The sequence below is a fragment of the Canis lupus genome, chromosome 17 (assembly GCF_011100685.1).
Source record: "Canis lupus familiaris isolate Mischka breed German Shepherd chromosome 17, alternate assembly UU_Cfam_GSD_1.0, whole genome shotgun sequence".
Classification (NCBI taxonomy): Eukaryota; Metazoa; Chordata; class Mammalia; order Carnivora; family Canidae; genus Canis; species Canis lupus.
The window spans coordinates 56,505,548-56,522,196 of record NC_049238.1 but is presented as its reverse complement, the minus strand read 5'-3'; the positions used below and the strand labels follow the sequence as shown (position 1 = coordinate 56,522,196).

At 37.3% G+C, this 16,649-nt stretch overlaps 1 pseudogene; it reads right to left on the bottom strand.

Annotated features, from left to right (window-relative positions):
* Positions 1-5,919: 5,919 nt before the first annotated feature.
* On the bottom strand, positions 5,920-7,305 carry LOC100856023 (annotated as a pseudogene).
* Positions 7,306-16,649: the final 9,344 nt, after the last annotated feature.

The following is a 16,649-nucleotide window of genomic DNA, read 5'->3' as shown; positions in this document are numbered from 1 at the left end:
TAAATATTTTACACTGAGGCTTTGTGTGATTGATTGTTCAGTACATTGTTGAAAAGCACAATGGTCAATTATTCCCTACATCAGAATCAACTGCTTACTTGGCTAATTATTTTAGTAATCTGAAGACCCCCTTCTGTGATTAAAACAGCACTAAGTAGGAATGAAATGGTCATAATGGGTGCCAAAAGAAAGGTAAGGCTGTGAACCTGAGCTTCTTTGTTTGTGACATGTAGGCTTTGTCTATAGGAGAGTGAATGTGGAATCTATGATGGTTTATCTACAGTTTTTGGCTACTATAACTACTAAACAGAGAGGCTGCACAGATGACCTGGCTTTTTTGGACTGAATATGGTTGAAAAGGTTAAAGAAATTTCTGAGGAAAAAAATTATTGCTCACAAATTTGGCTTATGTACCTACCTATGCTTGCCAAAGCCAAGCATAAATTATTTTCTATTAGCAATTGTTTTGTTCAATGAATTCCTTATGTTAAAGTCTCCAGGATGGCTTCATTCACTAAACAAAAGTGTTTTTTTTTTTTTTTGAGCACCTACTATATTCGAGCACTATTTTTACCACTTAAGATGGAACAAATATGAATTAGAGGTGGATTTGGTTTTCAAGGAGATTAGTGTCTAATAGGGGAGGTAAGCATAGAGCAAGATAGAAAGTGGCAAATGCCTTCAAAAGGTTTATAGTTATTGTGCTACCAACATTCAGGTAAGTGCGCTTTTTTTGTGATATAACTATATGTTGTCTACAAAGTATTTGTTTTAGTTATATCTGAAACACTTAAATAAGGATACAAATAGGCTTAAAGTGAAAGGATAAGAAAATATATTCCACACAAATAGTATCCAAAAGAGAACAGAGGTAACTATATTTTTATCAGACACAATACCCTAAGACACAGGAAAGCTCAAGGTGAGAAATGATCAGTAGATAGTGACGTCATGGGAGCAGTCATCCAGAGAAATAGTGGGAGCTAAATAAGGTAAGGAAGGATACCAAGAGACTGTAGAGGGCTTGGAACACTAGGTGAGAGAATTATTTTATTTAATTTTTTTAAAAGATTCATCCATTCAAAAGAGAGAGAGAGAGAAAGAAAGAGAGTGATAGAGTGTGCATGAGCAGGGGGAGGGGCAGAGGGAGGAGAGGGAGACAAACAGACTCCCCACTGAGCTGGGAGCCCAACATGAGGCTCAATCTCACAACCCCAAGATCATGACCCAAACCAAAATTGAGAGCCTAATGCTCAACAGACTGAGCCATCTAGGTGCCCGTAGGTGAGAGAATTTAAACATTTTTTTTTTCAGTTCAGTAGGAAGAAGTCCTTTTTTCTTAATTTAAATTTATTTTATTGTGTTAAGAACATAATGTGAGATTCACTCTCTTAATAAATTTTTAGGTTATAATATTGTATTGTTAACTATAGGCCTAATGTTATAGAGAAGATCTCTAGAACTTATTCATCTTGCATTTCTGGAAATTTATACCTATTTATTAGTACTTCCCCATTTCTCTCTCTTCCTAGACCCTGGAAACCACTATTCTATTTTCTCCATCTGTGGAGAAATCATATATGTATAGAAGTGCAGTATTGTCCTGTTGTGATCAACTTATTTCATTCAGCATAATTTCCTCCAGATTCATCCATTTTGTCACATATTGCAGGATTTCCTTTTTTTTTTAAGACCAAATAATATCCCATTGTATGTATATAACACATTTTCTTTATCTGTTTATCCATCAGTGGACATTTGGGCTGTGTTCAGATATTGACTGTTGTGAATAGTGCCACAATGAACATGGGAGTGCTAATATCTGCTCAAATCCCAATTTCATTTCTTTTACATAAATACCCAGAAGTGAGATTGCTTATGGTACTTCTCTCTATATCTATCTATCTATCTATCTATCTATCTATCTATCTATCTATCATCTATCTATCTATCTATCATCATCATCTATCTATAATTGAATATTTTGAATTCTGCTACTATTGGGTTCTGCATTTTTGTTAGACCCCTTTGGTCTACAGTGCATTTCAAATCTGCTGTTTTTTTATTAATTTTCTATTTGGTGGCTTTATTCATTATTAAAGGTGGGGTATTGAAGTCTCCTACAATTATTATATTGCTGTTCATTTCTGCCTTCAGTTTTCCCAGTGTTTGCCTTATATCTTTAGGTGCTCTAATATTTAGTACATATACATTTATAAGTTTTAGATTTTATTGATGAACTGATCCTTTTATCATTACATAACATACATCATTACATGACTGACTCTTTTTCTGTCTCTTGTGACAAGTCTTGACTTAAGGTATTGTGTCAGATAAAAGTATAGTCACTTCTGTTCTCTTTTGGATACTACTTGTATGGAATATCTTTTCTTATCCCTTCACTTTAAGCCTATTTGTGTCCTTATTTATGGTTTCAGATATAACTAAAATAAATACTTTGTAGACAGCATATAGTTATATCTTGTTTTTATAATTTGTTTTTATAATTTGACTTTGTGTCTTTTGCTTTGGGATTTTTTTTTAAATTTTTTTTTAATTCTTATTTATTTATGATAGGCACACAGTGAGAGAGAGAGAGGCAGAGACACAGGCAGAGGGAGAAGCAGGCTCCATGTACCGGAAGCCTGACATGAGATTTGATCCTGGGTCTCCAGGATCGCGCCCTGGGCCAAAGGCAGGCGCTAAACCGCTGCGCCACCCAGGGATCCCTGCTTTGGGATTTTTAACTCATTTTCATTTAAAGTAATTATTGATAGGGAAGAATATACTATTATCATTCTGTTGTTTTCTGTTTGTCATATAGTTCTTTTGTTCTTTTCCTATATCAATGGCTTTCTATGTGTTTTGCTGATTTTTTTGAATTTATATGTTTTGATTCTTTTCTTTTCTTTTGTGTAACATCTATAGGTGTTTTCTTTGTGCTTACCATGGGGCTTACATAAAATATTTTATAGTTATAACAGTTTATTTAAGGCTAATATGAACTTCAATCATATATCAAAATTCTATACCTTACTAGTATGATACTTTGTTATTGATGTTATAATTTACATCTGTTTTGTATCATATATACATTATATGTATTATATTGTATTTTGTATTGTATTATATGTAATTTTTATATAATGTATATGAATTAATGTGTTTTTAGTTATAGTTTTTTTTCAAAGATTAATTTATTTATTTTAGAGAGAGAATGCACACAGTGGGGGAAGGGGCAGAGGAAGAGGAAGAAAGAATCTCAAGCAGACTCCCTGCTGAGCATGGAGCCTGATGTGGGGCTCCATCTCATGACCCATGAGATCATGACCTGAGCTGAATTAAAAAGCTGGATGCTTAATTGAATGAACCACCCAGGAATCCCTAGTAATAGTTATTTTTACAGCTTTTTCTTTTAACTTTTACACAAGAATCTTCTTTTAACTGATACACCCACCACGATTATAGTGATACAATATTTTGTATCTGTCTATATATTTACCTTTATCAACATGTTTTATACTTTGTAATGCTGTTATGTTGCCCTTTAGTATCCTTTTTACTTTTTTAAGTTTTAATTTAAATTCTAGTTAATTAATATACAGCGTAATATTAGTTTCAGGTGTAGAAATTAGTGATTCATCATTTACATATAACATCCAATGCTCATCATAAGTGCCCCCCTTAATACCTATTACCCATCTAACCCATCCCCTCATCTACCTCCCCTCCAGCAACCGCAAGTTTTCTCTCTATAGTTAAGAGTCTGTTTTATGGTTTGCCCTCTCTTTTTCATTATATTCATCTGTTTTGTTTCTTAAATTCCACATAAGTGAAATCATATGGTATTTGTCTTTCTCTGACTTATTTCATGTAGCACAATAGCCTCTAGCTCCATCCATGATGCTGAAATGATGCTGAAAATGGCAAGATTTCATTCTTTATTATGGCTGAGTAATATTGCATTATGTATATATCATATATATAATGGAATATATATATAATGGAATATATATATATATATATATATATATATATATATATATATATATTCTTTATCCATTCATCAGTTAATGGACATTTGCAGCACTCTACCCACCTTACAAGAAATGGCTAAAGGAAATTCTTCAACTTGAGACTGTCCTTTTATTTCAAGTTGAAGAATTTCCTTTAGCATTTCTTGTAAGGCAGGTTTTAGTGGTGATGAACTCCTTTAGCTTTTACTTGTGAAAGCCTTTATTATCTCTTAATTTTTTAAAGGACAGTTTTGCCAGGTACAGTGTTCTAGATTGGCAGTTTTTTCCTTTTGCACTTTGAATATATTGTCCTGTTCACTCTGGCATGCAAGGTTTCTAGTGAAATACCCACTAATAATCTATAATTTCCCTTGTGTGTAACCAGTTGCTTTTCTCTTGCTGCCTTCAAAACTTGCTTTTTGTCTTTATCTTTTGACAATTTAATTATAATGTATCTGTGTGGATTTCTTTTTCTTTCTTTTTTTTTGTTAATAAAAACATTTATTTTGCATTTTATACAGAACAACCTGAAGTCTGGATCATGACTTGACAGTTACCCAGGGGTTTACAGACAATGTGTCCATCTCAGCATGGCTCTGGGGATTAGGGATCCACACAAACACAGGCAGGAGTTTGCAAGGGATGAAGGGGGCACAGTAGGAGTGTATTTCAATCCTTTCTTAAAGAAAAGGCAGTAGAGCATTCTGAGTCACTGAAAACCTGTGCAAATGGGGCTTCTAAGAAACAAGCACTGTACTGTGAACTCTTGGGGAAGGGACTGGATAAGGACCTTGATAAATAAAGGGATATTTCCTTGTAGCAGGAAAAGAGAAGGGAGGTTTACTATTTTTAATGTTCTTAGCCCCAGGACCTGATAGTCAAAGGAAACCAAGTTCAATCTTAAATAATTTCCCTGCTCAGAAAGTAGTACCTATATCCCTGGAACCAGACTCTGAAGATATCATGCTGGACATTCCCAAGTCCTTATTCAGTGGCCCATAGCATATTAAAATAAAGGGGAGAAAAAAGGTCAGAGGGTAGTGGCTTGTGTTCCACAGAAGTGAAAACTTAGATCGTGTTAAGCACTCATAAAGCCAAATGACTGGGAAGAACTACTACTTCCTTAGATAGTGGCATATATAACCTGCTGAAAGAGGTCTCTAGTAAGGACAAAGAAGGGGAGGTCCAGAGCACCCTCAGCATGAGGTGCAGCAGGTACAGAAAATCTGGAAGGAGGGAACTATTAAAGTAGTGGGGAATGGAAAACTTCAGAACTTAATTTTCATGGGATAATTAAAAACAACAACAACAACAACACTGGGTGCCAGTCACAAAATGTTAATGGCCTTTATGGTCACTTGGTAGCATAAAAAAAATGCCAAAGATGTCCAACTAACCGACAGGTCTTGCTAGGAAGTGTCTGTGTGCATGGGAGAGGGTGACAGGGCTTGATAGAGCTGATAATCTAACATGATTCCTATAGAAACAAAAAAGGCAGAGTTCTGATATGCTGGCCTACAGAGGGCTGGAGAAAACAGAACCAAAAGCTCTGAAGTGACTGCAGATTCTCTGCAACCAGCTTTGACCCATGGAAAGGAGAGCCAGATTCTCACTCTAGAGATGGTGGGGGGCCCAAACCTAACCCATACCACATGCATTAGTCCTGGTCACCCTACAGTTGATGGGCAACTCACCGGGCAAAAGAAGGGAACTGGTTGGGGAGGAAGGGTTACTTTTTATCTCTTAAAGTCTTAATTTATATTTTAACCTCCAACTTATTATCAGTGCCTCAGATACAATTTAATCTTAAGTCTTAAAAAGCCCCCTGAAACAAAACAAAATTATACTTCTTTTTTAAAGCTCCCTCACTTTCTGGTAGTTTCCCCCAGTCTTCAGTTTTACCCTAAGAGTCCACTAACTTCACTGGACCATCTGTGCTCATGGACTTGGGCCTCTCTAGTGGGAAGCCTAGGGCTCAGCTCCAGATGAGCTGTATGAGTACACCCAGTGCTCGTGATACCCCAAACAGGACTGTGTAGTAATTCTTCTCTGTCATGCTGTAGTACTGGAGCAGCACCCCACTGTGAGCATCTACACTGGGCCAAGGGTTCTTGGCCTTGCCCTGTTCTAACAGGACATTGGGCACAATCTTGTACAGCTGAGCAACCAGCTTAAACATGGAGTCATGAGGCAGGTGTTTCAGAGCAAACTCTTGCTGACAGGTATATCGTGGGTCAGTCTTCCTTAGTACTGCATGGCCATAGCCTGGGACAACCCGTCCTGAGTTCGGTGTGTTCCATATTTAGTCTCGTAACTTCTCATCTGACACATCTTTGCCAACTTCTTTCTGTAGTTGTGTCAGCCAAACAAGTACTTCCTGATTTTCCAAACCATGCAGGGGCCCTGCTAGCCCATTCACGGCTGCCGCAAAAGACAGGTAGGGGTCTGAAAGGGCACTGCCCACCAGGTGGCTGGTATGGGCACTTACATTGCCTCCCTCATGGTCACTGTGGATGGTGAGGTACAAGCGCATGAGCTCAGTGAACTGAGCATCAGTATAGCCTAAAATGTTGGTAAAATTGTGGGACCAGTCCAGCTTAGAGTCAATGGCCCCAATACTGCTGCCCTCTCAGTAGAGATTCTGGTAAATCTTTGCTGCAACACAAGGTATCTTTGTGATCAGATCCATACAATCTTCATAAATCAACTCCCAGTACTTGGTTCGGCTGATACCCTCTGCTCTGGCAAAGTTACTTTCACTGTTGAGGGCTGTAATGGCTGCACTGAGCTGAGACATAGGGTGTAGATTGGTAGGAAAGTTGTCCAGCATGGTGACCACATGGGAAGGTAGAGCTGCCCTCTTTGCCCACTCTTTTGAGAGCCAAGACACCTGTTCCTCTGTTGGGATTTGTCTAGTTACCAGCAACCAAAATAAGCCCTCTGGCAGGGGTTCTTCACCGCCTTTAGCCTTAAGCAGCAGTTTCTGGCACTCAGGGATACTGTAGCCTCGGAAATGGATGTCCTCATCAGGATCAAGAACTGATGTTTCATATACTAATCCCTTCATGCCTCTCATGCCACCGTACATCATGTCCACAGTGATTTGGTCCACTACTGTCTTGCCATGTTGCTGCCTGAAGGTCTTTATTCTGGCCTGCGCCTTGGGTATCAAGTCCGCCAATATGTCTTTCAAATTTGTAGAGGAGGCACTGGCATGCCAAGCGGCAAGAACAAGACAAGATGCATTCTTGGCTCCGAAGACCCGGGCGGCTGCAGTGAGTAGAGCCATGACTGGAGAACTCAGGCTTCAGGCAAGAAAGGCAGGATGGGGAGAGTCGTGGCAGGAGGAAGCCAACGCCGCTGCACCGAGGGCCGTGCAGAGGGGCGGACAAGGTTGAAAGTCTGTGTGGATTTCTTTGGGTTCATTTTATTTGGTATTGTTTGGGCTTCCTGAATCTGGTTGTCTATTTCCTTCTCAAACTTGGGGAGTTTTCAGTGATTATTTAATAGAATAATTTTTTTATCCATTTTTTCACTCTCTCTTCTAATTCTGGGCCTTCCATAATATGCATATTGGCTCCTTGATGGTAAACTATAACCCCTTTAAATTTTCTGCATTCTTTTTCATTCCTTTTGCTGTCTGATTGGATACTTTCAGATGAACTTTGAATTTGTTGTTCTTTTTCTGTGCTACTCTGCTATTGAACCTCTTTACCAAATTTTCAGTTCTGTTACTTTATTCTTTAGCTTCATGATTTCTATTTGGTACTTTTTATTTTTTTAAAAAAATCCCTTTGTTAAAATTTTCACTTTTCTCATGTATTGTTTTTCTGAGCTTGTTAAGCAATTTTGTGATGGTTATTTTGAATTTTTTGTCAAGTATTTCATATCTCCATTTCACTATGACCATTTTCTGGAGTTTTATCTAATTCCTTTGTTTGAATTGTGTTTCCCAGTTACTTCATTTTCGTTGACTCTATATGAGTATCTACACATTAGAAAAACCTGCCACTTCTCCTAGTCTTCATCATGCACTGGCTATGTGCAGGACCTTCACAAATCAACCAGGCCAGAGCTTGTGTGGGCTTCTCAAATATTAGTCCAACATGCCATCTTAGTTCTTTTTTTTAAGATTTTATTTATTTATTCATGAGAGAGAGAGAGAGAGAGAGAGAGAGAAGCAGAGACACAGGCAGAGGGAGAAACAGGCTCCATGCAGAGAGCCCGACATGGGACTTGATCCCGGGTCTCCAGGATCATGCCCTGGGCTGAATGTGGCACTAAACTGCTGAGCCACCCAGGCTGCCCTGCTATTTTAGTTCTTAATGGCCTCCAGACTTCTAGATTGTACCTCTGATGGATTCTGTGAGTGTTCTACATTGGGCTATAGCAGGAGGCTTCGAAGGGTTCTTGTATTTTAGTGTAAAATACCTTCTTTGTTCTCAGTGGATCCCAAGTATCTATTCTGGATCCTGTTAACGTTCTAAGACAGAAGCCATCATTGGGCAGCCCCCAGAAACTTGAATATTCAATATGTGGTCCAATTCTTTTTCTTCCCAGAGAGAATCTGGGAACTATTTTTTTTTCTTTCCCCATCTGCTTGCTCTGTACTAAACCAGGACTCCTCTTGTGCCAAGTGTCTGTTCCCTAGTTCAAACTGCCATCTTTGTTCTCTATAGCCCACAAGAATCTAGCATATACAGGGTCCCATCGGAGTTCTCAAAGAGGGAAGATAAAAACCAGTCCCTTGAGAATCATCTAGAAAAGCTGAGATATTGGATATACAATCTAATTCTTTCTCTTCTCAGGGAGAAGCTGGAAACTGAGGGTTTCCTCCTGATTATGTGGCATTATGCTGGGTGTAGGGATTATGGAGAGAAAGTGTCTTAATTTTCCTACCAGTTTTGATGTGGATGGTTTCCCATTTCTCTTGGATGCAGGAGGCTCTCAACTAGTTTCTGTATTTCTAAAAGGGAATTGATTTATGTACTGCTATTGAATTGATATGTCCATGAAGGAAAGAAGAGTCCAGAGCTTCCTATTCTGCCATCTTTTTGAAATCATTGTCAATGTACCTCAGTTTCATTGGTCTTGATGTATACGAATCACTAGAGAAGATTTATACAATGTATTTTAACCTCATCTTTCCTTCCTTCAACTATCTGTCCAGTCAACATTATTTCAGAGATTAATAGTTTCCTATGTGTCCAAAGCTACATGTTCTCATTATCTCAATTCCTAAATCATGTAAAATGGATATATGATTTCCAGGAATTTATAAACATAAGTAAATAATGTCTGATTGATATGATCAAGCCTGAAGGCAAAATCAGATGACCCAGTTAAAAGTTTTCTCAACTTTGACAACTTAAATTAACCAGATAATAAATAGATCAACCCTTTGATTTTGGGCTACGGACACTCTAGATTTATCCCCTACAAAATGAAATAAACAATTAAGGCAATTCAGTCCCCACATTCTCTTCTTAAGAGAAAAGCAGGATTTTAAAAAAAATGTTTGGAGAGGTAAGGATTGTGGACTAAATTTAGCTAAATTAATAATATCTACTAATTATTTACAGAATAATTATTTGATAACTTATTCAGTTTTCCTTATGTAGTCATTACACATAATAAAATGCTTATTTAGAGAATTTAAGAGCTTTGAACATACCTGATTTTCTAATACAGAAATAGTCATGTGCCATACTGGTCATTTGATCCTTTACAGGTGAGTGGTCCCAGAATGTCTCCTCATTACCATCCTCTAGCAAACTCCACCAGTAAGGCCAAGATTTACATCTGAAGTATCTGAGGATCAGGCTTCGAACATCTCTTTTATAACAACACTTAGCTCCTAGTGATTTCATCTAGTTTCATAGCTTTAAACACCATCTATAAGCTTATGACTACCAGATTTATATCTCTGTCTAAACCTATGTGAAATCCAGAGTGGTAAATCCCATTTGTCTACTTGATATCTCCACTTGGATGTCTAAAAGACATTTCAACTCTAACAAGTTCAGCTGGGTTTTTTTTCTTGAATCTTCCACTTTGATGCAATAAGTATATTGTACCTTCATTCATTCAGCTGGTCAGGTCAGAAGTGTAGTCATCTTTACTTCCTTTCTATTGCATGTTTAATCCATTTCCAGATTCTCTCAGTTCTACTTTTAAGTACTATCTGGAATTCTTACCACTATGTCTAGTTGGTACCATCTTAGTTTAAGCCATTATCACATCTTTCTTGCCTGGGTTATTGCAATGCTGTCACTAACTGGTCTTCATGCTTCTGCCCTATAGACACCCCACAGTCCTTTTCAACTTGGTAGCTAGATTGATTTGTTTACATAGAATAGCTGTAAGCTTCTCATCTCTTTAATATAATTTTCTTGCTTTGCAGAGGCTACCTACCAGGCTCAGTTCTGGTTGACCTAGATTGGTGTGGCTCCGTGCCCAGAGCAATCTGGTTTTGTTCACTAACAGCAGTTTACAGTTTCATTTGTGCCATTACAGAAAAATGTATGGAACTTCCCAAACAGCATAATGCTGCAGCATATGAAAGGACAGCAGAATTCCTTTCAGAGCCTACCATATGTGACCAGCTAGAATTTAATGACTCTTGGTCCATTTCATTGAGGTTAAGCTGTGAACTGGGTGGATAATTTCAAAAGGCCAAGTTTTGTTGCTCATTGACTATGTTCACTTTGAATGCATTTGAATACTGTAATTTTCTATTAACTGGTATCTTACATCTGCAACATAGGATTATTAAATCTGTTTTTATGACCACAATAACCCATGTCAGGAAGTTCTCTTGATATTTTTCCCAGGGAAGGTAAGATTGCATTTGCTCCTTATCCATCTTAGTAAACTATATAAATGGCACGTGTGGTATGCTGTCCCACTACATGTATCCAGTTGTGTGGATGCATGCATTAACTCTGGGAATATATCTGTCTCCCTCATATTCAACATGAGCATTTTCTACCTAGTTTTCAGATTCCCTTGAGATAGGGTGTCAGTTGTAGAACATGTAAATCTGACAGAAGAGTATCAATCAATCATGTATTTATTGAGTGCTTACTAAGTGAAAGGCACTGTGCTAAGCTAGGTTTAAGCAGAGTATTAAGAGGAGTTGGAGGAAAAGTGCTTTTTAAAGAAAATTTCAGAGGCTCAATGTCAGACAGAGGGAGATAGTCGTGTAGAATAATACTTTTCCAGACTGTGTAAAATTGTGAATTAGGTGTTTTCACCTCCTTGTTTTTACTTATTTCTCTTTCTTGATTTCTCTTCCCTCACATCTTTTTATATTTACCTAGGTCTTTCATACACTCTTCTCTTGCATACACACTACCCAGTAACAGCATTATTTTCCTAAACTGTACTTAAGCCTTTGGGGTAGGAGTGGGGGGCCCCCAATCACACATCTAAATGTCTCATTTCATCAATACTATCCTATTGGGTTACAACCTGCTCCCCGAGTCTCGTTAATATATTAATGATCAAAACCATTTAATTCATTTATTTAGGAAGGTCATTTACATTTTAATAGGTATCTTATATGTAACAATATTTACTTAAAAAAAAAAACCCAAACCTCTAATAATGACATTAAAAACACTGGGAGATTAGAGAGGGGAGATTTGTTTTTCACGTAAGTGTGTATTTCTGGAATCCTTCAAATCACACTTCTGTTGGCAGTCACCTATTTTGTTCAGAGGTATAATTAACCATATTCACTACTCATTTACTTTTTTTTTCCCATGGATTCAATTTGAAAGAAACTTGCAACTGCTTAAATTACCTAATTTCCCTTTCACATTTTCATTTAGTAAGTTGTTGAAAAGAAAAAAAAACTTTCCATTTTAAACCCCAAGAAACCTAGAATTCTTTTTATTATTCTTTATGTATTTGCAATGTATTCGTTGATGTACAGGTGACTATTTCTTTAGATTTTCAATAAATTGCATCTGCATTTCCTATATTAAAAGAGTTCTCACATGAAGTTCATGCTTTTTCACTCAAATGTGGAATATAAGAAAAAGCATGACAGTTTAAAAACCTACCTTAGTCTCCTAATTAGTTTTTCATCATGAACTTCACATGAGAACTGTTTTGATTTAGGAAATGCAGATGCAATTTATTGAAAATCTAAAGAAATAATCACCTGTACATCAGCAAATACATTGTAAATACATGAAGATAAGAAATAGCACAGAGGATCATAGGGGAAGAGAGGGAAAACTGAATTAGAAGTAATCAGAGAGGGAGACAAACCATGATAGACTCATGGAACAAACTATAGGAAACAAACTGATGGTTCCTGGAGGGGAAGTGGATGGGGGGATGGAGTAATTGGGTGAAGGGCATTAGGAAGGAACATGATGTGATGAACACTGGGTGTTATATACAACTGATGAATTACTGAACTCTACATCTAAAACTAATGATGTACTATATGTTGGCTAATTGAATTGAAATTTTAAAAAAGGAAAGTTCATTTTTGCATTCTAAAGGAGCTGTCAGACTGTTTTCCAGAATGGTCATGCTATTTTACATCCCCATCAGTGGTGTATGGGAGGTCCAGTTTTTCTATATTCTCACCAGTATTTAGGTATGTGGTATCTCTCATTGTAATTTTGATTTGCATTTATCTAATGGCTAATGATGTTGAGCATCATTTCATGTGTTTATGTGACATTTCTGTAATATAACTTCTTTAGTAAATTAAAAAAGTAAAACTATCATGCTTTGCTCAAAAATGGATTATAATTTTAGAAAAAGAAGAAAAGATGAAGTAAAGTAGGTTAGTTACATGATGCATGAGGGTGAAGAGCCACATGGAAAGATGACAGCCTGAATTCCTGGGCTCTAGCAATTTTTCAGTAATGAAGCCTCCTGTTGATTTTTGTATTCAGGTCTATCTTCATCAAGATCTCTTGTGTGATTGATTGGAGCTGTATGAGAAATATAAATGGAAAACGGACTATGCTCTCCTAACTGTGAAGACAAATTCTGAGTTGCAGAAGGACGCAAGGATAGCTTGGTACACAGGAAGCAAAGGAAGCAAAGCATTACAAGTTTTGATGAAGTCTTAAAATGTTGAAATTTCGTAGAAAACTCTGAAGCCCAGAAATTTCAAAGATATCGGGAAGCCAAAAAGAAGCAATGCCAGGAATATAAAGAAAGGCTTCTCAGAGACAAGAATAAGAGTTGAGTAGAAAATATGAACATGACTAGATTGTAGTATTTTCTTTCTGTCTTTCTTCCTTGTGGTCTTTTATGTAGAATATTTTAAAATCATTTGAGTAATAACCAGCAATTTGATAGAAGAAACACTACTAATTAGATTTTGCGCATTTTCTCCTTTTCTGGACTATCCATCGTGGCAATGTTGGGCTAGACTCTACCAACAGCAAAACCTTTTCCCTTGTGGTAGCCTCAGAATTAGAGAAATAGTAACATAAGTGCCAGCACAACATATATCTAGGTTTGCTTTGTAGATCTAACTAGTAAAGGATAGTAACCTAAAATCCCTAGAACACCACTACAGCCAGTATTGCTGATTGGCACATTTCAGATATAAAATTGAAAACTTTACAGTATCCTAGTTAGTCAGAAAAACGTCCAGGCATCCTGGTGTTTGTGGGTTTGCAGATGCCTGGCAATGATAGTTTTTATCCCATTGCAGGGTGGTCAGGGCTAATGTCATGCAGATTAACAAATGTGTTTTTCATTCCCCTCTAACAGTCTTCTTGAGACCACAGGCTTAGACCACAGGTCAGAAATCCAAGACAGGACTCAGAATGTGTGTGCAACCGGCTTAGAGGCGTTTTGCATTGAGGAGCCAGCTGTTCTTGTGATTGAGCAATTAAAAGAACTTTCTCCCACATGGCAAAAGAGCCAACTCCACCAGACTGAAGGCTAAATGTGATAGTTCATGTCTTGGGTTCTTTTTAATTTTACTTGAGTGGATACTTTTACTATTATGTCACAGATCGAAATACGTCCTCTAGTCCTGCTTCTTAAATTCACTTTTTCTATAGTGCTGTTTACAAATTCCTCAAGTTAATTACTTAGTTGAAGAGTCTGTTCATAGAGAAAGTGTAGGAAAAATGTTCAAAGTTCTGTAGACCAGGATTTCTGTGTTTCATTACTGTTGACCTTGTGGGCTAGATAATTCTGTGTCTCAGATAATATGGTATGTCCAGCAGCACCCTTGGCCTTTACCTACTAGATGCCAGTATCAACCCCTTGGTTATGACATTCAAAAATATCTCCAGACATTGCCAAATGTCCCCTGGGGGGAATAAAATAGCCTTTGTTTAAGACACTGTTAAGACCAACTGGATCATCACATTCATCCTTTTATGCCTCTCCTCAGGTCTCTGCTTAACTGACTGAGCCACCCAGGTGTACCCAGCTCTTTGCTTTTGGGAAAAAAAAAAAAAAAAAACAAATGACAAAAGAAGCAAACAATTGAACAGTAGGCATTTGTTTAAAACAATAAGAGTAACATTGCCAGAGAGAATTAAATCTTTCCAGGGGATCTCATTCATGATGTGACTGGTACTTTGGAGCCCAGTTTTCAGTGTGAAGGGTGTCCCGTTGGCTTGGGCAATGCTGGGGCCCTCAGAGCATGACTTGAGACTAAGACACAGGAAGCCTAGTACTTTACACCTTCCACTTGGAGTCCTGGGCGATGAAAAAGAATGAGACATTACACTTCCTAACAGCAAGAAAACTCCATCCTCTATGGAAAATCACAGGAAATCATTTCCAAAAATATAGATGAAAATTGCAAGGGTCCTCTGGATAATTTTCAGTTTACCAGTTAGTATCCTTTAAACAGAATGACTCACTCCCTGAATATTCCATTTATTTGAGAGAGTGGTTACTGTCTCAATAATAATTGTTCTCCTATGATATTTTGGCAAACCATGGAAATAAATCCTGGTTTTGGAATGGGATAGTTCATTGATTGACATTTGTTCCAGGATAAATTACCGTTTGATAAAATCCACAATTCTAAATCCCACCAGTAGTTTCAGATACATCTGTTTGCAATTATCCTATCATTTGCTAGTTATTTCTTCTGATGGTTCACAGCTCTCTCTATTCTCTGAATGTGTTAAAAGCCAATGGCTGTCCCTTAGCTTGAATTTTCCTTCTCTTTAGTCCCGTTCCTGGCACTCACATAAGCTTCTTTAATATATCAAGCTGTTAAGTCAGTGGTCCAATTAACATTCAAATAGTTCTCCAATTTTTGCAATCTATAACTCCGAGGTGTTTGTAGGGCATCTTTTTGATTTCGAATGTACTATCTATCCTATTGCCATTTCCCTAAGTATCTACAGGTGCCGAGGTTATAAAAATTTCCAAAACTACACAGGTAGGATGCGAGATTATTATTACTGTTTTTTTTTTGTTATTCATTATTTAAAAAATCCAGGTTTTGTTGTATGCAATAACAGTCAGGTAAAGACCCAATGCCTTGATCTTACTTTCCCTGAAAAATCCTTTCCCTTCATTTTTCACAGTGCTATATACAAAAAACCTTTTAACCACATTCATATTTTCTTAATTCCCTGATAATTTCTAGAGCTATATCCACTAGGAAATGATTAGTCATTTTACATTGGTGAAATCCACATGAGCTGGAAGATAACAGCAGCATGATGAAGAGGTTAGATGCTGCTGATGTATGCATGAATGTAAAGAGTAGAATTAGGTCTCATAGTAGATGCTTAGAGCTGGAGAGTATGGTGGGGAGTTACTTGGAATGTGAGAGCAGGAGGGGATGACTTCAGAGGTGTGATGTTCAAGCTAAGCTGTGATATAAGTACAACTGTACAGCTCTATTATTGGCCCACTTCATTTCTGACCATAACTGGGCCACTCTCCTTTGCATTTTTAAAGACCAGTGTGTGTGTGTGTGTGTGTGTGTGTGTGTGTGCGTGCGCGCACGCGCGCACGCGCGCACGCTTTAAATACTTTTCTGCTAAATGTTGTTTATTTCTTTAGTGGACTCCAAACACAATGAAAAGGAACAAACTGTCAAAGCTCTTTGTTCGATACCAGAGCACATCAGCCTTATTCTTTAAATTCATATTGCCATCATTGCCTTCATAAAGGGCAATATTTATTGCATGATTACTATTTGTGGGGCACTGTCCTAGGCCTGGTGACTAAGGCCCCTCGTTGACTTGCCATTATATTATGAATCCAACATCTTAATACTTCATGCTCTCTTTTAAGGTACCATGTTACTATGCATCCCCTTTTTGGTAATTTCTTATTCTCCCATCCTTTTTTTAAAACTAATTTTAGTAACTTCTTTTACTAAAAGAAATTCTTTTAGTAGAAAAGAATTTTTTGGTAATTTCTTTTCCAGCTCTTTGCTTTTGGTATTTTTTTTTTTTTTGGTAATTTCTTATTCTCCCATTCTTTTTTTTAAAACTAATTTTAGCCAAATCTGTTCAACACCTTCATTATCCTTTTTTTTTTTTTTTTGACCTTCATTATCCTAATCCTGTTTTTAACTCTCTTATCCTTCAGCTTTGCTCATTGCCTGGAATGTTCCCTTTTCCCATTTCTTTTCAAAGAATTCCTGATTTACATTCCACAGGG